General features: G+C 46.8%; 1 pseudogene; it reads right to left on the bottom strand.

Moving 5' to 3' along the window:
* LOC129866044 (keratin-associated protein 5-1-like) overlaps positions 1–17,878 on the bottom strand; it is a 98,350-nt pseudogene extending 80,472 nt beyond the window's left edge.
* Positions 17,879–22,703: the final 4,825 nt, after the last annotated feature.

Below are 22,703 nucleotides of genomic sequence, written 5' to 3'. Positions count from 1 at the left end.
AAATCTTTGGAGGGAGTTGAAAGTCCGTGTTGCCCAGCAACAGCCCCAAAACATCACTGCTCTAGAGGAGATCTGCATGGAGGAATGGGCCAAAATACCAGCAACAGTGTGTGAAAACCTTGTGAAGACTTACAGAAAACGTTTGACCTCTGTCATTGCCAACAAAGGGTATGTAACAAAGTATTGAGATAAACTTTTGTTATTGACCAAATAGTTATTTTCCACCATAATTTGCAAATAAATTCATTAAAATCCTATAATGTGATTTTCTGGATTTTTTTTCCTCATTTTGTCTGTCATAGTTGAAGTGTACCTATGATGAAAATTACAGGCCTCTCTCATCTTTTTAAGTGGGAGAACTTGCACAATTGGTGGCTGACTAAATACTTTTTTGCCCCACTGTATATAGATGCTACACTACTGGACTGTTTTGCTAGCACAGACTGGAATATGTTCCGGGATTCATCCAATGGCATTGAGAAATACACCACCTCAGTCATCGGCTTCATCAATAAGTGCATCAATGACGTCTTCTCCACAGTGACTGTACGTACATATCCCAACCAGAAGCTATGGATTACAGGCAACATCCGCATCGAGCTAAAGGCTAGAGCTGCCACTTTCAAGGAGCGGGAGACTAATCCGAACTCTTATAAGAAATCCCACTATGCCCTCAGACAAACCATCAAACAAGCAAAATGTCAATATAGGATTAAGATTGAATCCTACTACACCGGCTCTGACGCTCGTCAGTTGTGGCAGAGCTTGAAAATTATTACGGACTACAAAGGGAAACCCAGACGCGAGCTGCCCAGTGACGCGAGCCTACCAGACGAGCAAAATGCCTTTTATGCTCGCTTCGAGGCAAGCAACTCTGAAGCAGGCACGAGAGCACCAGCTGTTCTGAATGACTGTGTGATAATGCTCTCGGTAGCCGATGTGAACAAAACCTTTAAACAGGTCAACATTCACAAAGCCGCTGGGCCAGACAGATTACTAGGACGTGTACTCAAAGCATGCATGGACCAACTGTCAAGTGTCTTCACTGACATTTTCAACCTCTCCCTGACCGAGTCTGTAATACCTACATGTTTCAAGCGGACCACCATAGTCCCTGTGCCCAAGGAAGCTTCCTATATGATTACCGCCCCGTGGCACTCACGTCGGTAGCCATGAAGTGCTTTGAAAGGCTGGTCATGGCTCACATCAACAGCATCCTCCCGGACATCCTAGACCCACTCCAATTCGCATACCGCCCCAACAGATCCACAGATGACACAATCTCAATCGCACTCCACATCGCCCTTTCTCACGTGGGCAAAAGGAACACCTATGTGAGAATGCTGTTCATCGACTACAGCTCAGTGTTCAACACCATAGTGCCCTCGAAGCTCATCACTAAGCTAAGGACTCTGGGACTAAATACCTCCCATCTGCAACTGGATCCTGGACTTCCTGATGGGCCGCCCCCAGGTGGTAAGAGTAGCCAACAACACGTCTGCCACGCTGATCCATAACATTGGGGCCCCTCAGGGGTGTGTACTTAGTCCCCTCCTGTTTTCCCTGTTCACCCACGACTGCGTGGCTAAACATGACTCCAACACCATCATTAAGTTTGCTGACGACACAACAGTGGTAGACCTGATCACCGACAACGATGAGACAGCCTATAGGGAGGAGGTCAGAGCACTGGCAGTGTGGTGCCATGACAACAACCTCTCCCTCAATATGAGCAAGACCACGGAGCTGAACGTAGACTACAGGAAAAGGCGGTCCGAACAGGGCTGTAGTGGAGCGGGTCGAGAGTTTCAAGTTCCTTGGTGTCCACATCAACAACAAACTATCATGGTCCAAACATACCAAGCCAGTTGTGAAGAGGGCATAACAAAAAAAATCCCCCTCAGGAGACTGAAAAGATTTGGCATGGGTCGCCAGATCCTCTAAAGGTTCTACAGCTGCACCATCGAGAGCATCCTGACCGGTTGCGTCACCGCCTGGTATAGCAACTGCTCGGCATCTGACCGTAAGGTGCTACAGAGGGTAGTGCGAACGGCCCAGTACATCACTGGGGCCAAGCTTCCTGCCATCCAGAACCTATATAATAGGCGGTGTCAGAGGAAAGCCCACCCAAGTCCTAGGCTGTTTTCTCTGCTACCGCACGGCAAGCGGTACCGAAGCGCCAAGTCTAGGACCAAAAGGCTCCTCAACAGCTTCTACCCCCAAGCCATTAGACTGCTGAACAATTCATAAAAATCACCACCGGACAATTTACATTGACCCCCCCTTCTACACTGCTGCAACACGCTGTTTGTTTGTTACCTATGCATAGTCACTTCGCCCCCACCTACATGTACAGATTACCTTAACTAGCCTGTACCCCTGCACACTGACTCAGTACCGGTGCCCCCTGTATATAGCCTCGTTATTGTTATTCTTATTGTGTTACTTTTTATTATTACTCTTTATTTTATCCTACTTGGTAAATATTTTATATATATTTATTTATATATTTATTTATATTTATGTTATATTTTTATTCTTGATTTCTTTCGTTTGGCTTTTTGGAATGTGAGTGTATTGTTTTGTATCGCTACAATAGGTATTATTACTGCATTGTTGGAGCTAGAAACACAAGCATTTTGCTCAAACAATAAACTTTGATTTGTTTTTTGATGTGATGTAATAGCTCTGCCTCATGCATATTTCTTTTTGAAGGTTACAAAGTGTCTTTGCGTTGCATCACTTCAAGTCTTCATAGTGTTCCATGGTTTCTCCCATATGGTATTGATTCATGTCGTCCTTAGGCAGCTTTCCATTGACCAGGCTTATTAGACAAAAGCAATGTCACAAAAACAAATACATTGTAACACGGGTAAACATAGACAACAGTTGTTTCTGTTCGACAACGGTGGATTTTTCTTTTGTGAACTGTCTTTATTGTGTGTGTGTGTGTGTGTGTGTGTGTGTGTGTGTGTGTGTGTGTGTGTGTGTGTGTGTGTGTGTGTGTGTGTGTGTAGGTGTGTCACAGTTCTGATTCCATTTGGTTTCCATAACAACAGGTATACAATGTAGTCTTCAATACAATGTAATTAAATGATGAATGACTATCATCCTACTCAGTCAATTATATCCATATTTGATTATGTTTGATTTGCATTTGATGTGAATTTGCGTAGAAATGGGGCCAATTTCAGTAAATTAGTAGGTGTTACAAGTCGCGTCCTGCTGTTTTCAACAATGCCATTCTATTAAAACACAAGGTTCCCAAGTAACTGTACACCCATATAACCTTACTATCAAGGCTGCTACAGTACACGTCCAACTGGAAGTTGGAGCTTCTGCAAGGCACACATTCCAGCTTCCACCGGAAGAGAGAGTCTTGTCTAGTCTTGAGGAGCTTCTCTCTCCTCAGCTGCTGCTGTGCTAATTGTGGCGGCAACGGGAGGCGCTGTGAGGGAGTCTGGCGCTGGCCAGATGGAGGGAAGGTGGTTCAAATTGATTCCTTGCATTAGTCTTCATTAAGACCCCCTGGGCTCTGGGGCTCACTGCATGTGCCGGGTGCCTCCTACTGGATGGAGAGAGGGGGAGAGAGAGAGATGCCCTCAGGGTTCTGCTGTGATGAGGTCCTGGTTAATAGAGAGGGGTGATGAAGATAGCGGTGCAGTGCTAGGTGTGAGTGTGTGTGTGTTTGCATGTGTGTATGAATGTGTGTGAGGGGGGACAGAGAGAGGGATTTGAAGGTAACTAACTAACAGTGCTATCATCTTCTGTTTCTGTGTGTATGCATGCATGAGTGGGAGCTTGTGTTGTATTCATGAGGACACTGTATTTACCCTTTAGGGTCTCCACACTCCCTGCATCACTTCTCAACTTCTCCCTCTTCACTCCTGTCCCCATCACAAACCTCAATCCCCTCACCTCCTCTCTGCCTCCTCCTGCCTCACCTCCTCTCTGCCTCCTCTTTCCTCACCTCCTCTCTGCCTCCTCCTTCCTCACCCCTCTCTGCCTCCTCCTCCTTCCTCACCCCTCTCTCCCTCCTCTTTCCTCACCTCCTCTCAGCCTCCTGCCTCACCTCCTCTCAGCCTCCTGCCTCACCTCCTCTCTGCCTCCTCCTTCCTCACCTCCTCTCTGCCTCCTCCTTCCTCACCTCCTCTCTGCCTCCTCCTCCTTCCTCACCCCTCTCTCCCTCCTCTTTCCTCACCTCCTCTCAGCCTCCTGCCTCACCTCCTCTCTGCCTCCTCTTTCCTCACCTCCTCTCTGCCTCCTCCTTCCTCACCTCCTCTCTGCCTCCTCCTTCCTCACTCCTCTCTGCCTGCTCCTTCCTCACTCCTCTCTGCCTCCTCCTCCTTCCTCACCCCTCTCTCCCTCCTCTTTCCTCACCTCCTCTCAGCCTCCTGCCTCACCTCCTCTCTGCCTCCTCTTTCCTCACCTCCTCTCTGCCTCCTCCTTCCTCACCTCTTCTCTGCCTCCTCCTCCTTCCTCACCCCTCTCTCCCTCCTCTTTCCTCACCTCCTCTCAGCCTCCTGCCTCACCTCCTCTCTGCCTCCTCTTTCCTCACCTCCTCTCTGCCTCCTCCTTCCTCACCTCCTCTCTGCCTCCTCCTTCCTCACCTCCTCTCTGCCTCCTCCTCCTTCCTCACCCCTCTCTCCCTCTACTCCTCTCTGCCTCCTCCTTCCTCACCTCCTCTCTGCCTCCTCTTTCCTCACCTCCTCTTTGTCTCCTCCTCCTTCCTCACCCCTCTCTCCCTCCTCCTTCCTCTACTCCTCTCTGCCTCCTCCTTCCTCACCTCCTCTCTGCCTCCTCTTTCCTCACCTCCTCTCTGCATCCTCCTCCTTCCTCCTTCCTCACCCTTCTCTCCCTCCTCCTTCCTCACATCCTCTCTGCCTCCTCTTTCCTCACCCCTCTCTTTCCTCACACACATATAGGCACCCCCCTCGTTACACACACACATATAGACACCCCCCTCCCATAACACAAACATATAGACACCCCCTCCCATAACACAAACATATAGACACCCCCTCCCATAACACAAACATATAGACACCCCCCTCCCATAACACAAACATATAGACACCCCCCTCCCATAACACAAACATATAGACACCCCCCCATAACACAAACATATAGACACCCCCCCATAACACAAACATATGGACACCCCCTCCCATAACACAAACATATAGACACCCCCCTCCCATTACACAAACATATAGACACCCCCTCCCATAACACAAATATACTCCATACTCTCTCACTGCACACCACATTCCTCAGATGAAATGAACCAGACACGTATACATAAACAAGCGATCCTCATGTAGCCCTGTGAGATTTATGCATGTGAATCCACAGAGCGTTTTTTAATGACGGATTTGTCAGCCCGGATAAGCGCTGCTCGGCACGCGGTGAGGGACTGGCATGGGGCGGTCGTGGCTGCCGCATAGTGAGTTAGCGTGCAAGTCGTTGGTGGGAGGTTGCGAGGTTTGCTTGATGTTCTGTCGCTCATTCATGCCACGTTACCTGGATTACATAGACAAGGGGGCTTAGAGACGCTTCAATGGTAACCCTTACTTTGGTCTGTCACAGAAAAGCATGGAAAAGAGGAGAAGAGACTCTTTCGCTCTCTCAACCGCACTCAATCCCCTCATCATTTATTTCTTGCTTCCTGTTGTTTGCCTTGCCCTGTTTCTCCATCCCCTCTTTCCCCTCTCTATATTCCCTGTCCTGTATAGCTCTCTTTCTCTCTCTCTCCCTCCCTCCCTCCCTCTCTCTCTCGCTGTCTCTATGTCTCACCATCCCTCCATTCTTTTTGCTTTCACCACTCTCACCTCCCTGTCACTGCACCGCTCCCTCCCTCATCTCCTCTCTGTGGAGCTTACTGTGTGTATGTCTCCATGCTTACAGTACCTTGGCCTCAGATCATTGGAGTAGAGGACTTTACTGTCATACAGAGCCATGGAGATGACTCACTACTTCCTACACACTCTGCATCCCAAATGGCACCCTATTCCCTACATACTGCACTGCTTTTGACCATGGCCCTATGTGTGTCTATAGGCCCTAGTCAAAAGTAGCATACTATATTTATTTATTTAACCTTTATTTCACTTTAAACTTTATTTAATACCCCCATATAGGGCATAGGGTGCCATTTGGGATGTAGTCAGTGACTATTGATTATTTTCCTCCTACTGTACCAACAACTGGATGACTCCATAGTCTACGTCTTTAGAATCCAACTGGATGACTGCATAGTCCACGTCTTTAGAATCCAACTGGATGACTCCATAGTCTACGTCTTTAGAATCCAACTGGATGACTGCATAGTCCACGTCTTTAGAATCCAACTGGATGACTGCATAGTCCACGTCTTTAGAATCCAACTGGATGACTGCATAGTCTACGTCTTTAGAATCCAACTGGATGACTGCATAGTCCACGTCTTTAGAATCCAACTGGATGACTTCATCGTCTACGTCCTTAGAATCCAACTGGATGACTGCATAGTCTACGTCTTTAGAATCCAACTGGATGACTGCATAGTCCACGTCTTTAGAATCCAACTGGATGACTGCATAGTCCACGTCTTTAGAATCCAACTGGATGACTGCATAGTCTACGTCTTTAGAATCCAACTGGATGACTGCATAGTCTACGTCTTTAGAATCCAACTGGATGACTGCATAGTCTACATCTTTAGAATCCAACTGGATGACTCCATAGTCTATGTCTTTAGAATCCAACTGGATGACTTCATCGTCTACGTCCTTGAACCCAACTGGATGACTGCATAGTCTACGTCTTTAGAATCCAACTGGATGACTGCATAGTCTACGTCTTTAGAATCCAAATGGATGACTTCATCGTCTACGTCCTTAGAATCCAACTGGATGACTCCATAGTCTATGTCTTTAGAATCCAACTGGATGACTCCATAGTCTACATCTTTAGAATCCAACTGGATGACTGCATAGTCTACGTCTTTAGAATCCAACTGGATGACTGCATAGTCTACGTCTTTAGAATCCAACTGGATGACTCCATAGTCTACATCTTTAGAATCCAACTGGATGACTGCATAGTCTACGTCCTTAGAATCCAACTGGATGACTCCATAGTCTATGTCTTTAGAATCCAACTGGATGACTGCATAGTCTACATCTTTAGAATCCAACTGGATGACTGCATAGTCTACAACTTTAGAATCCAACTGGATGACTGCATAGTCTATTTCTTTAGAATCCAACTGGATGACTCCATAGTCTACGTCTTTAGAATCCAACTGGATGACTCCATAGTCTACGTCTTTAGATTCCAACTGGATGACTGCATAGTCCACGTCTTTAGATTCCAACTGGATGACTGCATAGTCTACGTCTTTGGAATCCAACTGGATGACTGCATAGTCTAGTTCTTTAGACACAGAGTTACCTCTGCTGCAGAGGATAAGTTCATTAGAGTTACCAGCGTCAGAAATTGCAGGCCAAATAAATGCTTCACAGAGTTCTAGTAACAGACACATCTGAACATCAACTGTTCAGAGGAGACTGCGTGGATCAGGCCTTCGTGGTTGAATTGCTGCAAAGAATACCACTACTAAAGGACACCAATAAGAAGAGGAGACTCTTTTGGGCCAATAAACATGAGCAATGGAAATTAGACTGGTGGAAATCTGTCCTTTGGTCTAATTAGTCCAGACACCACTGTGTCTTTGTGAGATGCAGAGTAGGGGAACGGATGATCTCCACATGTGTGGTTCCTACCGTGAAGCATGGAGGAGGTGTGATGGTGTGGGGGTGCTTTGTTGGTGAGACTGTCAGTGATTTATTTAGAATTCACGGCACACTTAACCAGCATGGGTACCACAGCATTCTGCAGCGATACATCATCCCATCTGCTCTTAGTGGGAGCAGTGGCGACCTGTCATTCAGGGCAGGTGGGGCAGAGCCCCATCTGTTCTGAGCACCACATTTTTAGCAAAATAGATTAAAAAAAATATCTATAATTTAACTTTTTTGGGCTTGTCTGTTTTGGATGTTGTTTTGGCATTAATACATGTCACATATCAGTTTGCAAACAATGTAAAATAAATATATATATTATTGAGTTAATAAAGCCGCATAAGAACATGGTCTCTTTCTTTTTCTAGAGAAAGACAGCTCCAAAATGCAGGTGTTTCAGCCTAGCTCAGTACATTCTGTGGTGGTGGGGAGAGCCAGCAGAAAATAGGAGCATTGCGCCGTGATTGGCTCAGTGTTCTTTCACTCATGGGGATTCTACATCATCGCCAAGATGAAGTCCTTAATAAGGGTAGACATCCAACATGTCAGGCCTTTGGGTCCTGCCATAGAGTTATATTACAAGTGCCCTTCCAAGAAGGCTCAAGGTCATTGGCCACAGATAAAATGACGTCAAATCACGTTATTTGTACAGTAGCTATGATTGGACTGATCATGTCAACATCTTACTTTCAAATTCTTAGCTAGCAGCCATCAAGTCGACAATCTATTGGCAAATCCTTTTTAATCCTTGTCATATGAAGAGAAATAATGAAGAGAAATTATATATAAAACGTATCGGTGCTCATCGGCCATTGGACATAAACGTTACACAACAAGTTGGAAATCGCAAATTCAACAATGAGTGGTTTGGAAGGAATCGTATCAGTGGCTAACCGCAAGCGTTGCAACTGGGAAGTGGGGAATAAACAAGCTCAGACTGGTAAAATACGTTTTGAACGGTCATCCAACTCGGAATTGTAAATCTTTCTCTTTCTTTGATGGTTAAATTTGCCCATGAAAGACCGCCGCGCCACCTTCCTGTTCAAGTGATCACAGCAAGGTGAGTCCAAAAATGTCTTATATGCTGCTGCATAAATGATGTAATATGCCAGGGAGATATGTATATGTAGCTAAGAAAGTAATACTAAGTGTATGTTGTGTAGTCAGCTGTTAGTAGCCCATGTGCCTCACCATAATTAATTGGTTTATTTTTACCTCTTATTTTACTGTTCTGACTCGGTGAGGCACATGTAGCCTATAGCCTGTTTTTGAGAAATGTCATCATCTTATATTGTAAGAGCTTTCATTGTCTGCTCATATGCCTCCTTTCTTTATCCTATGGTTCTGATACTTTAAATACTTTAAGAGCAGCCCATGTTCTGGTTTCTGTCACTGTAAATTTCAAGTGCTGAACACATAGTTATATTGATTACGTCTTAGCTCGCTCATTAATGTCTTAATCGAAATTACGGAATGCCCTTTATTCGCTCATCGTTCCCTTATGCCATCGTTTGTACATCTCAATTGTGAGTAGAAACCACATTTGTTTTAGCAAGTCAGCCATATATAAGCTATGTTTTTGAAAAAGGCAGTAAATGAGGCTGAATGAACTGTTTGGCTACCAGACAAGGCTCCGCTGATAGCCAGGGTAGCGGTGGTAAGGTGTTGGGACTGCTGTTGGGACAGCTTTATGTAGGCCCTGACAGTTTGTGGGCACCGCCTGTCGCCGTTATAGTGCAATTAATGTATTGTTTAGTGTTGTGTTGTGTAGTGTAGTGGCTTTGCTGGCATGCATCTAAAACATGTATATTTTATCATTTGCTCCACTAAGATTTACATGCTAAAATCGCCACTGAGTGGGACTATAATTTTTTTTCAACAGGACAATGACCCAACACCACCTCAGGCTGTGTAAGGACTATTTGACCAAGAAGGAGAGTGATGGAGTGCTGCAGCAGATGACCTGGCCTCCACAATCACGCAACCTAAACCCAATTGAGATGGTTTGGGAGGAGTTGGACCAACTCCTTCACAGAGTGAAGGAAAAGCAGCCAACAAGTGCTCAGCATATGTGAGAACTCCTTCAAGATTGTTAGAAAAGCATTCCTCATGAAGCTGGTTGAGAGAATGCCAAGATTTTGCAAACCTGTCATCAGCGCAAAGTGTGGCTACTTTGAAGAATCAAAAATATTAAATATAACACTTTTTAGGTTACTACATGATTCCATGTGTTATTTCATAGTTTTGATGTCTTCACTATTATTCTACAATGTAGAAAATAGTAAAAATAAAGAAAAACCCTTGAAAGAGTAGGTGGGTCAAAACTTTTGAGTGGTACTGTATTTTTCATATCAAAAGATTCGGCCCACCCCCGAATCTCTACCTCCCACTATACTTATTGAAGATAAAAGATTGCAATAGATATATTTATTCACTATTAGTACATCAAATACTGTCTATGCATATTCTATGATTTTTCTACTTGAATGAATTAAAAAAGAATACATGTAACAGATTATCTACAAAAGGTTTGAAATTGCCCACTCTTCCCTCCTCCCGCTCTCCTTTCCTCTGTTTATGTTAATGCTAAGCCCAGCCCGAGGCTGGGACCTATAGCTCTTGTACATTCCATTCTATTTCATCTGATCCTGGGCCTGGGGATTTGGCAGGGCTCTGAACACAAAGCGCCACCGTGTCCGTCTTTTGATCTGACCTCAGCGCAGCGTTTACATCTGCTGAATATGCCTATGAAGCCCGGGGCCGACTCTGCCTCTGCATAGCATAAACACAGGGCTCCAAGGTGACCTTTACCTGACCTCAGTACAGCAGGTAGTGGATCTATATACTGCATTTCTAATGTATATGTTTTCACTTCCTTCTGTAGGCTGCTCCCCCCACCACTCTATATTTCTCTTTCTTTGTCTTTCTTTCTCTGACGGTTTTTTCCTCTTTCATTTGCACTATCTATTATCTCTGTTTAACCTCCTCTAATCCTTCATCCCCGTTACTGAGTACTCTCACACTAGTGCAGTTGTTCAAGGCCTAAATAAACAAAGAAATTCTCTAGCTCTCACCCTTTGTGTCCATCTCTCTTTCCCCATCTCACTGTCTGTCTATCTGTCACTGCCTTTGTCTCTCACTCCTTCCCTCCCAGCTTCTCCCTCCTCCTCTTTCCAACCCGCATCTCTCTCTCTGTCGCTCTCTCTCCCTCTCTCTCTGTCTGTCAGCCAAATGAAGTGTGAATGGTGAAAAGGTACCAAGGTGTAGAAGTCTTGATATTGCCTATTCCCATCTTGCCTCGCCGTGGACAGGTCTCTGCCCAATGACCACAGGGACCAGCATGAGTCACAGACCGCCAGACATATTCATTCTTTATACTTGTGCTCTGACCAGCCGGCGCTACAGTATAAGGTGCCTTCCGGCAGGCTGTGGATGAAACGGTGTGAGGTTCTATTAATCAGCTACAGTCAAGAGAATCTAGGAAGTCTGCAAAGGCCACAGATACAGACACATCTATACACTCACAAGCATGCAGGCACACGTATTCGCATAGATATGCACACACACACACACACACATACACACATACACATGAACACACTCCCCCAGGCCTACAAAAACTTACCAACTAACATAAACATTCAACACACTTGTGCTACACACCAATTTCCAACATACCCGAACACAGACATGCACTAACACAGCGAACACAGGCATGCACTAACACAGTGAACACAGACATGCACTAACACAGTGAACACAGACATGCACTAACACAGTGAACACAGACATGCACTAACACAGTGAACACAGACATGCACTAACACAGTGAACACAGAAATGCACTAACACAGTGAACACAGACATGCACTAACACAGTGAATACAGACATGCACTAACACAGCGAACACAGACATGCACTAACACAGTGAACACAGAAATGCACTAACACAGTGAACACAGAAATGCACTAACACAGTGAACACAGACATGCACTAACACAGTGAACACAGAAATGCACTAACACAGTGAACACAGACATGCACTAACACAGTGAACACAGAAATGCACTAACACAGTGAACACAGACATGCACTAACACAGTGAATACAGACATGCACTAACACAGCGAACACAGACATGCACTAACACAGTGAACACAGAAATGCACTAACACAGTGAACACAGAAATGCACTAACACAGTGAACACAGACATGCACTAACACAGTGAACACAGACATGCACTAACACAGTGAACACAGAAATGCACTAACACAGTGAACACAGACATGCACTAACACAGTGAACACAGACATGCACTAACACAGTGAACACAGAAATGCACTAACACAGTGAACACAGACATGCACTAACACAGTGAACACAGAAATGCACTAACACAGTGAACACAGAAATGCACTAACACAGTGAACACAGACATGCACTAACACAGTGAACACAGACATGCACTAACACAGTGAACACAGACATGCACTAACACAGTGAACACAGACATGCACTAACACAGCGAACACAGACATGCACTAACACAGTGAACACAGACATGCACTAACACAGTGAACACAGACATGCACTAACACAGTGAACACAGACATGCACTAACACAGTCAACACAGACATGCACTAACACAGTCAACACAGACATGCACTAACACAGTGAACACAGACATGCACTAACACAGTCAACACAGACATGCACTAACACAGTCAACAGAGACATGCACTAACACAGTGAACACAGACATGCACTAACACAGTGAACACAGAAATGCACTAACACAGTGAACACAGAAATGCACTAACAAAGCGGACACAGACATGCACTAACACAGTCAACAGAGACATGCACTAACACAGTGAACACATACATGCACTAACACAGTGAACACAGAAATGCACTAACACAGTGAACACAGACATGCACTAACACAGTCAACACAGACATGCACTAACACAGTGAATACAGACATGCACTAACACAGTGAACACAGACATGCACTAACACAGTGAATACAGACATGCACTAACACAGTCAACACAGACATGCACTAACACAGTCAACACAGACATGCACTAACACAGTCAACACAGACATGCACTAACAAAGCCACATAATTAGCAAGATAATGCAGTTGTAATTAAGGGTGCACCCTCGCTCAAAGAGCTAGCAGGCAGATGTTTCATTAGTGGTGGTGGGGCAGAGGAACATAACAGATGCCTGGGGTCAGCAGTCAGCAGGCTAGGGAGATAGAGTCTAAGACAACGCAAAGACTTGTTTGTCTTGTTCACAGAACAGATATGATCGGATTAGTCACAAGTAAGGTGTTTAATCATAAATAAATTGAATATTGAATGCCGTTTGACAATATACGTACTTACACACACATGAAGCACACCAGAATGCAGACGCAATACACACAGTGCATACACTCACGCACACGCAAGAAGCACACACACATACACGTACACTCCCCTCCACAAGCCACTTCTTCTCTCAGTGAATCCATGACCTTATTGAAGGAGAATTTAGGTTTGAGTTGAAAATGCGCGTTTTTATGGTCCCAACAACGCTGTTAAATGTTTACTGCTCACTGAGCTCCCTAAAGCCAGACAAAGCTTTCCATATTTCAGCTGGGAGAGGAATAGGACAGCATCTGAGATAAAGAGAGAGAGATCATCCTTCAGAGAGAGAGAGAGAGAGAGATCATCCTTCAGAGAGAGAGATAGAGATAGAGATTCAGAGAGAGAGAGAGATCATCCTTCAGAGAGAGAGGGAGATCCACCCTCAGAGAGAGAGAGCGAGAGAGATCATCCTTCAGAGAGAGAGAGAGAGATCATCCTTCAGAGAGAGAGATAGAGATAGAGATTCAGAGAGAGAGAGAGAGAGATCATCCCTCAGAGAGAGAGAGCGAGAGAGATCATCCTTCAGAGAGAGAGAGGTAGAGCGATTCAGAGAGACAGAGAGACCATCCTTCAGAGAGAGAGGGAGTTCATCCAGAGAGAGAGAGAGAGAGAGAGAGAGAGAGAGAGAGAGAGAGAGAGAGAGAGAGAGAGAGAGAGAGAGAGAGAGAGAGAGAGAGAGAGAGAGAGAGAGGGCAAAAAGAGAGAGAGAGAGAGAGAGATCATCCTTCAGAGAGAGAGGGAGATCATCCCTCAGAGAGAGAGAGGTAGAGAGATTCAGAGAGACAGAGAGATCATCGTTCAGAGAGAGAGGGAGATCATCCCTCAGAGAGATAGGTAGAGAGATTCAGATAGACAGAGAGATCATCCTTCAGAGAGAGAGGGAGATCATCCCTCAGAGAGAGACAAAGAGATCATCCTTCAGAGAGAGAGATAGAGATTCAGAGAGAGAGAGATCATCCTTCAGAGAGAGATGGAGATCATCCCTCAGAGAGAGAGAGCGAGAGAGATCATCCTTCAGAGAGAGAGGGAGTTAATCCAGAGAGAGAGAGAGAGAGAGAGAGAGAGAGAGAGAGAGAGAGAGAGATAGAGATAGAGAGAGAGATCATCCTTCAGAGAGAGAGGGAGATCATCCCTCAGAGAGAGAGAGGTAGAGAGATTCAGAGAGACAGAGAGATCATCGTTCAGAGAGAGAGGGAGATCATCCCTCAGAGAGATAGGTAGAGAGATTCAGATAGACAGAGAGATCATCCTTCAGAGAGAGAGGGAGATCATCCCTCAGAGAGAGAAAAAGAGATCATCCTTCAGAGAGAGAGATAGAGATAGAGATTCAGAGAGAGAGAGATCATCCTTCAGAGAGAGAGGGAGATCATCCCTCAGAGAGAGAGAGCGAGAGAGATCATCCTCCAGAGAGAGAGAGAGAGAGATCATCCTTCAGAGAGAGAGATAGAGATAGAGATTCAGAGAGAGAGAGATCATCCCTCAGAGAGAGAGAGCGAGAGAGACCATCCTTCAGAGAGAGAGGGAGTTCATCCAGAGAGAGAGAGAGAGAGAGAGAGAGAGAGAGAGAGAGAGAGAGAGAGAGAGAGAGAGAGAGAGAGAGAGAGAGAGAGAGAGAGAGAGAGAGAGAGAGAGAGGGCAAAAAGAGAGAGAGAGAGAGAGAGATCATCCTTCAGAGAGAGAGGGAGATCATCCCTCAGAGAGAGAGAGGTAGAGAGATTCAGAGAGACAGAGAGATCATCGTTCAGAGAGAGAGGGAGATCATCCCTCAGAGAGATAGGTAGAGAGATTCAGATAGACAGAGAGATCATCCTTCAGAGAGAGAGGGAGATCATCCCTCAGAGAGAGACAAAGAGATCATCCTTCAGAGAGAGAGATAGAGATTCAGAGAGAGAGAGATCATCCTTCAGAGAGAGATGGAGATCATCCCTCAGAGAGAGAGAGCGAGAGAGATCATCCTTCAGAGAGAGAGGGAGTTAATCCAGAGAGAGAGAGAGAGAGAGAGAGAGAGAGAGAGAGAGAGATAGAGATAGAGAGAGAGATCATCCTTCAGAGAGAGAGGGAGATCATCCCTCAGAGAGAGAGAGGTAGAGAGATTCAGAGAGACAGAGAGATCATCGTTCAGAGAGAGAGGGAGATCATCCCTCAGAGAGATAGGTAGAGAGATTCAGATAGACAGAGAGATCATCCTTCAGAGAGAGAGGGAGATCATCCCTCAGAGAGAGACAAAGAGATCATCCTTCAGAGAGAGAGATAGAGATAGAGATTCAGAGAGAGAGAGATCATCCTTCAGAGAGAGAGGGAGATCATCCCTCAGAGAGAGAGAGCGAGAGAGATCATCCTCCAGAGAGAGAGAGAGAGAGATCATCCTTCAGAGAGAGAGATAGAGATAGAGATTCAGAGAGAGAGAGATCATCCCTCAGAGAGAGAGAGCGAGAGAGATCATCCTTCAGAGAGAGAGGGAGTTCATCCAGAGAGAGAGAGAGAGAGAGAGGAGAGAGAGAGAGAGAGAGAGAGAGAGAGAGAGAGAGAGAGAGAGAGAGAGAGAGAGAGAGAGAGAGAGAGAGAGAGAGAGAGAGAGAGAGAGAGAGAGATAGAGAGAGAGGGAGATCATCCTTCAGAGAGAGAGGGAGATCATCCCTCAGAGAGAGAGAGGTAGAGAGATTCAGAGAGACAGAGAGATCATCGTTCAGAGAGAGAGGGAGATCATCCCTCAGAGAGATAGGTAGAGAGATTCAGATAGACAGAGAGATCATCCTTCAGAGAGAGAGGGAGATCATCCCTCAGAGAGAGACAAAGAGATCATCCTTCAGAGAGAGAGATCATCCTTCAGAGAGAGAGGGAGATCATCCCTCAGAGAGAGAGAGGTAGAGAGATTCAGAGAGACAGAGAGATCATCGCTCAGAGAGGGAGATCATCCCTCAGAGAGAGAGGTAGAGAGATTCAGAGAGACAGAGAGATCATCCTTCAGAGAGAGAAAGGAGATCATCCCTCAGAGAGAGACAAAGAGATCATCCTTCAGAGAGAGAGGGAGAGAGAATGAATTAGAGGCTGTTTCAACTTTTAAAAGCACTTCATAACCATTCATGTGGAATGAGAGAGAGAGAGAGAGAGAAAACTTTCTTCAGAGAGAGAGAGAAAGAGAGAGAAAATAAGAGCCTGTTTCGACTTTTAAGGCACTTTGTTCACCAGGCTAAACAGATGAGTATTACAAAAGAATGAGAGAGAGAACAATAGGATTTGTCCCGTCACCAACCTGAGAGACAGAGACGGTGGATAAACAACACCTAATTGATTTCTTCTCTCTCCTCTCCTCTACATTTTCTCATTACTTCTCCTCATTTGGTTCTCCTAAGTGTTGTTGTCAAGGTTATTGCTATTATGGCTCCTAACTATGTCTGTGTACCTGCGTCTGCCTCACCAGTATAGTCTAGTTCATCACTTGTAACACTCTTTTTGGGTTTTCACAACATCTTTTATTCATTGCCAATAAAGCATAATGAAGTCGAAATTGAATTGATAGAGTGAGTGTGTGTGTGTGAGAGAGAGAGAGAGCGAGGGAGGAAGAGAGAGAGAGAGATGCAGAGAGAGAGAGATCTGAGAGAGAGAGAGGGAGGGAGAGAGAGAGAGAGATGCAGAGAGAGAGAGATCTGAGAGAGAGAGAGGGAGGGAGAGAGAGATGCAGAGAGAGATAGAGAGAGAGATATCTGAGAGAGATAGAGAAAGATCGGAGAGAGAGAAATAGTGAGAGAGAGGGAGAGAGAGATAGTGAGAGAGAGGGAGAGAGAGAGATAGTGAGAGAGAGAGAGAAAGAGAGAGAGAGAGAGAGAGAGAGAGCGAGGGAGGAAGGAAGAGAGAGAGAGATGCAGAGAGAGAGAGAGATCTGAGAGAGAGAGAGGGAGGGAGAGAGAGATGCAGAGAGAGGTAGAGAGAGAGATATCTGAGAGAGATAGAGAAAGATCGGAGAGAGAGAAATAGTGAGAGAGAGGGAGAGAGAGATAGTGAGAGAGAGGGAGAGAGAGAGATAGTGAGAGAGAGAGAGAGAAAGAGAGAGAGAGAGAGAGAGAGAGAGAGAGAGAGAAATATATATCATGGGGAAACATTGGGATGGAGAGAGATCAATAGACATCAGTAAACAAAAGAGATCTGATATGGTTGTATCTATTCTTCCAAGAGATTTAATAGATCAAACAAAATATTGTCATATTCTACATGGATGATTGGATCAATGGGCTCCTATTGGCTGTGTTAGGTTGTTGCCTGCAGTGCAGCAGTGGTTGGATACAGCATGCAAATACTCATCCTTCCTCACCTGTGTTGTGCTGAGTGAAAGGGATGTATCTGGGTTGAGCTTTGTTCTTCTGCTGGGAGATTTAGAGCCCTCATGTCCTTGAGTACTGCACAGTTTCCTGGTTTACCCTGGCATATGTGGAAACTATGCCCGACTGAGCACATCAACCAACCTGTCCGTGGAAAATGGCGTCCCAACGGCAGGGGCATAGACAACAGAAGCAAGCTGTTCAGTCTGGCAGTAACAGCTTCCAAAAGAGTCTGATGCCCTCTCGCCAACCTCAGTCAGTGCTCCCCTTACCCACCCATGACCTCTCTGTGTCCTCTTTGACATCTTGCCCGAAATCGCCCCTTTGCCCACACCTTCATTCTCACCCGGCATAGTCCTTTAGTGATTCACTTCCTCATCCAAACCCTCTCAAAGCCCCTTTACCTTATCTACCCGTCTCTGATGATAGTAGTACACATGGACATCAAACAGGTGTTTCTAGTTTTCCCAGAGAAACTCACTGTATTTAACTCACCACAGTACTGGTTGATATGGGCATTGAACCCACGACCTTGTTCATGCCCCAAAAGTTAGAGACATATACATCTTTATTTCCTTTCATTTCTACTCTCCTCCCCTCATTATCCCCGTGTTCCTCTCACCCATCCTCCTACTTTCCTTCCTCAGTTCATCCATTTGACATCCCTCCCGTATCAATTTGGTAGCCACTTACATCTCTCTCTCTCCTTATTTTAATGGATCTCTGGCCCTCTCATGTCTGGGAGACCTGGGTCAGTAACATACTTCAAACCCACTCTCACCTCTCTACCCAAAATCTTTATCTGGCCTAACTCAAGGATAGAGCTTTTTAGTAAAGTTGTTCTTCTACCTTTCTCTTACATCCACCTCTACCTCTGCCACCTCTACCTCTGCCACCTCTACCTCTACCACCTCTACCTCTGCCACCTCTACCTCTGCCTCCTCTACCTCTGCCACCTCTACCTCTCCCACCTCTACCTCTACCACCTCTACCTCTGCCACCTCTACATCTACCACCTCTACCTCTGCCACCTCTACCTCTACCACCTCTACCTCTGCCACCTCTACCTCTACCACCTCTACCTCTACCACCTCTACCTCTGCCACCTCTACCTCTACCTCTGCCACCTCTACCTCTGCCACCTCTACCTCTGCCACCTCTACCTCTGCCTCCTCTACCTCTGCCACCTCTACCTCTGCCACCTCTACCTCTGCCTCCTCTACCTCTGCCACCTCTACCTCTGCCACCTCTACCTCTGCCACCTCTACCTCTGCCACCTCTACCCCTACCACCTCTACCTCTACCTCTGCCACCTCTACCTCTGCCACCTCTACCTCTACCACCTCTACCTCTACCACCTCTACCTCTGCCACCTCTACCTCTGCCACCTCTACCTCTGCCACCTCTACCTCTACCACCTCTACCTCTGCCTCCTCTACCTCTGCCACCTCTACCTCTACCACCTCTACCTCTGCCACCTCTACCTCTGCCACCTCTACCTCTACCACCTCTACCTCTGCCACCTCTACCTCTGCCACCTCTACCTCTACCACCTCTACCTCTGCCACCTCTACCTCTGCCACCTCTACCTCTACCACCTCTACCTCTACCACCTCTACCTCTGCCACCTCTACCTCTACCACCTCTACCTCTACCACCTCTACCTCTACCACCTCTACCTCTGCCTCCTCTACCTCTGCCACCTCTACCTCTACCACCTCTACCTCTGCCACCTCTACCTCTGCCACCTCTACCTCTACCACCTCTACCTCTGCCACCTCTACCTCTGCCACCTCTACCTCTACCACCTCTACCTCTGCCACCTCTACCTCTGCCACCTCTACCTCTACCACCTCTACCTCTGCCACCTCTACCTCTACCACCTCTACCTCTGCCACCTCTACCTCTGCCACCTCTACCTCTACCACCTCTACCTCTGCCACCTCTACCTCTGCCACCTCTACCTCTACCACCTCTACCTCTACCACCTCTACCTCTACCACCTCTACCTCTGCCACCTCTACCTCTACCACCTCTACCTCTGCCACCTCTACCTCTGCCACCTCTACCTCTACCACCTCTACCTCTACCACCTCTACCTCTGCCTCCTCTACCTCTACCACCTCTACCTCTGCCACCTCTACCTCTGCCACCTCTACCTCTGCCACCTCTACCTCTGCCACCTCTACCTCTACCACCTCTACCTCTACCACCTCTACCTCTACCACCTCTACCTCTGCCACCTCTACCTCTGCCACCTCTACCTCTGCCACCTCTACCTCTACCACCTCTACCTCTGCCACCTCTACCTCTACCACCTCTACCTCTGCCACCTCTACCTCTACCTCTGCCACCTCTACCTCTACCACCTCTACCTCTGCCACCTCTACCTCTGCCACCTCTACCTCTGCCACCTCTACCTCTACCTCTGTCACCTCTACCTCTACCACCTCTACCTCTGCCACCTCTACCCCTACCACCTCTACCTCTGCCATCTCTACCTCTGCCACCTCTACCTCTGCCACCTCTACCTCTACCACCTCTACCTCTACCATCTCTACCTCTGCCACCTCTACCTCTGCCACCTCTACCTCTGCCACCTCTACCTCTGCCTCCTCTACCTCTGCCACCTCTACATCTACCACCTCTACCTCTGCCACCTTTACCTCTACCACCTCTAGCTCTACCACCTCTACATCTACCACCTCTACCTCTGCCACCTCTACCTCTGCCACCTCTACCTCTCCCACCTCTACCTCTGCCACCTCTACCTCTGCCACCTCTACCTCTGCCACCTCTACCTCTGCCACCTCTACCTCTGCCACCTCTACCTCTACCACCTCTACCTCTGCCACCTCTACCTCTGCCTCCTCTACCTCTGCCACCTCTACCTCTACCACCTCTACCTCTACCACCTCTACCTCTGCCACCTCTACCTCTGCCACCTCTACCTCTGCCACCTCTACCTCTGCCACCTCTACCTCTACCTCTGCCACCTCTACCTCTACCACCTCTACCTCTACCACCTCTACCTCTGCCACCTCTACCTCTACCACCTCTACCTCTGCCACCTCTACCTCTACCACCTCTACCTCTACCACCTCTACCTCTGCCACCTCTACCTCTGCCACCTCTACCTCTACCACCTCTACCTCTACCTCTGCCACCTCTACCTCTACCACCTCTACCTCTACCACCTCTACCTCTGCCACCTCTACCTCTGCCACCTCTACCTCTACCACCTCTACCTCTACCTCTGCCACCTCTACCTCTACCACCTCTACCTCTACCACCTCTACCTCTGCCACCTCTACCTCTGCCACCTCTACCTCTACCACCTCTACCTCTACCACCTCTACCTCTGCCACCTCTACCTCTACCACCTCTACCTCTGCCACCTCTACCTCTACCACCTCTACCTCTGCCACCTCTACCTCTACCACCTCTACCTCTGCCATCTCTACCTCTACCACCTCTACCTCTGCCTCCTCTACCTCTGCCACCTCTACCTCTGCCACCTCTACCTCTGCCACCTCTACCTCTGCCAACTCTGCCTCTATCCTCCTTGTTCTCTCTCTCTCTCTCTACATTTACGTTTACATTTAAGTCATTTAGCAGACGCTCTTATCCAGAGCGACTTACAAATTGGTGCATTCACCTTATGATATCCAGTGGAACAACCACTTTACAATAGTGCATCTAAATCTTTTAAGGGGGGGGGGTTAGAAGGATTACTTTATCCTATCCTAGGTATTCCTTACTATTCCTCTTCATCCCCCCCCCCCTCTCTCTCTCTCTCTCTCTCTCTCTCTCTCTCTGTTGGGACAGACAGTGAGATGAGTGGTCCATCTCTCCTCTCACCCTCTGATATCAGTCAGAAGAGTGGATCAAAGTCTTCCCGCTGACATTTATTGAAATACCACAGTGTCTGCCCACCTCTGTGGACTATCTTAACTAGCACAACCCCATTAAAGTTTCATCCCTCTACCAGGGACATTGCGAGTGGGGATGTTGTTATTTAGTCTAGCTCTGAGGGGAGGGGATAGGTGTAAACAACCTCTGTATGGAGGAGACACGTGTAGGTCCATAGACGCTCTTCTTCCTTTCCTATAGCCTTCTGCCATAATAATACCGTAGCGATGCCATCACAGGAGGTTCAGGGTTGTGTAGCTCTATGTGGCTCAAAGTGGCTTGATCTGCTCTCTGATAAATGCCTGGCCTTATCTAGAGGTCAAAGGTTTTCCAACATAGTGAAACTGTAAGAATCGGAGCCCTAATGGCGGTAATTTGTCTCTGTCATTTTGGATGGGCATTGGATTCCTTCACAGAGGAGGAAGCCATTCCGGGCCATAGTTAAGGGCCATCCTTTATGCTGGGCCCCAGTCATACATCATGGGAGTAATCTCATAGAAAACACAGAGAGAATATAAAGAGAACCATCTGAAAACCTCAAGGCTAATGGTCCAGCGCTCCATAAGACTGCTTCTAATCAACGTTCCCTGGAATGAGGTGTGGGTGTGTGTGTGTGTGGGTGTGGGTGTGGGTGTGTGTGGGTGTGGGTGGGTGTGTGTGTCTAATAGCAATGACTATTACCTATGTCAAGAAAGGAAGAAAAAAAGAGCCACACACACAGCAATAGCCATATAGCGGTGGTCCACGCCTCCCTACAGTAAGTATGATAAACGCAGGGAGATTATCGGTAACTCCTTGACTGGGGGGAAAAGCCTCACATTTCATGTAAATGACATGCCATGCCCAGCTGTCGGGAAGAAATGCTGTCAATCAATAACCCAGGACTCACTACAGCTGAACAGCAGTCATTTGATTCTATTTCCCCAGTTTGACCTTCCCAGTCATCACTACACACACACACACACACACACACACACACACACACACACACACACACACACACACACACACACACACACACACACACACACACACACACACACACACACACACACATACATGCATTCAAACAGACGTATGAATAAACGCAAACATATGCACACGCATAGACACACACACACACACACACACACACACACACACACACACACACACACACACACACACACACACACACACACACACACACACACACACACACACACACACACACACACACACACACACACACACACACATACATGCATTCAAACAGACGTATGAATA

This window comes from Salvelinus fontinalis, chromosome 11 (assembly GCF_029448725.1).
Source record: "Salvelinus fontinalis isolate EN_2023a chromosome 11, ASM2944872v1, whole genome shotgun sequence".
NCBI lineage: Eukaryota > Metazoa > Chordata > Actinopteri > Salmoniformes > Salmonidae > Salvelinus > Salvelinus fontinalis.
This window is presented reverse-complemented; position numbering and strand designations above follow the sequence as displayed.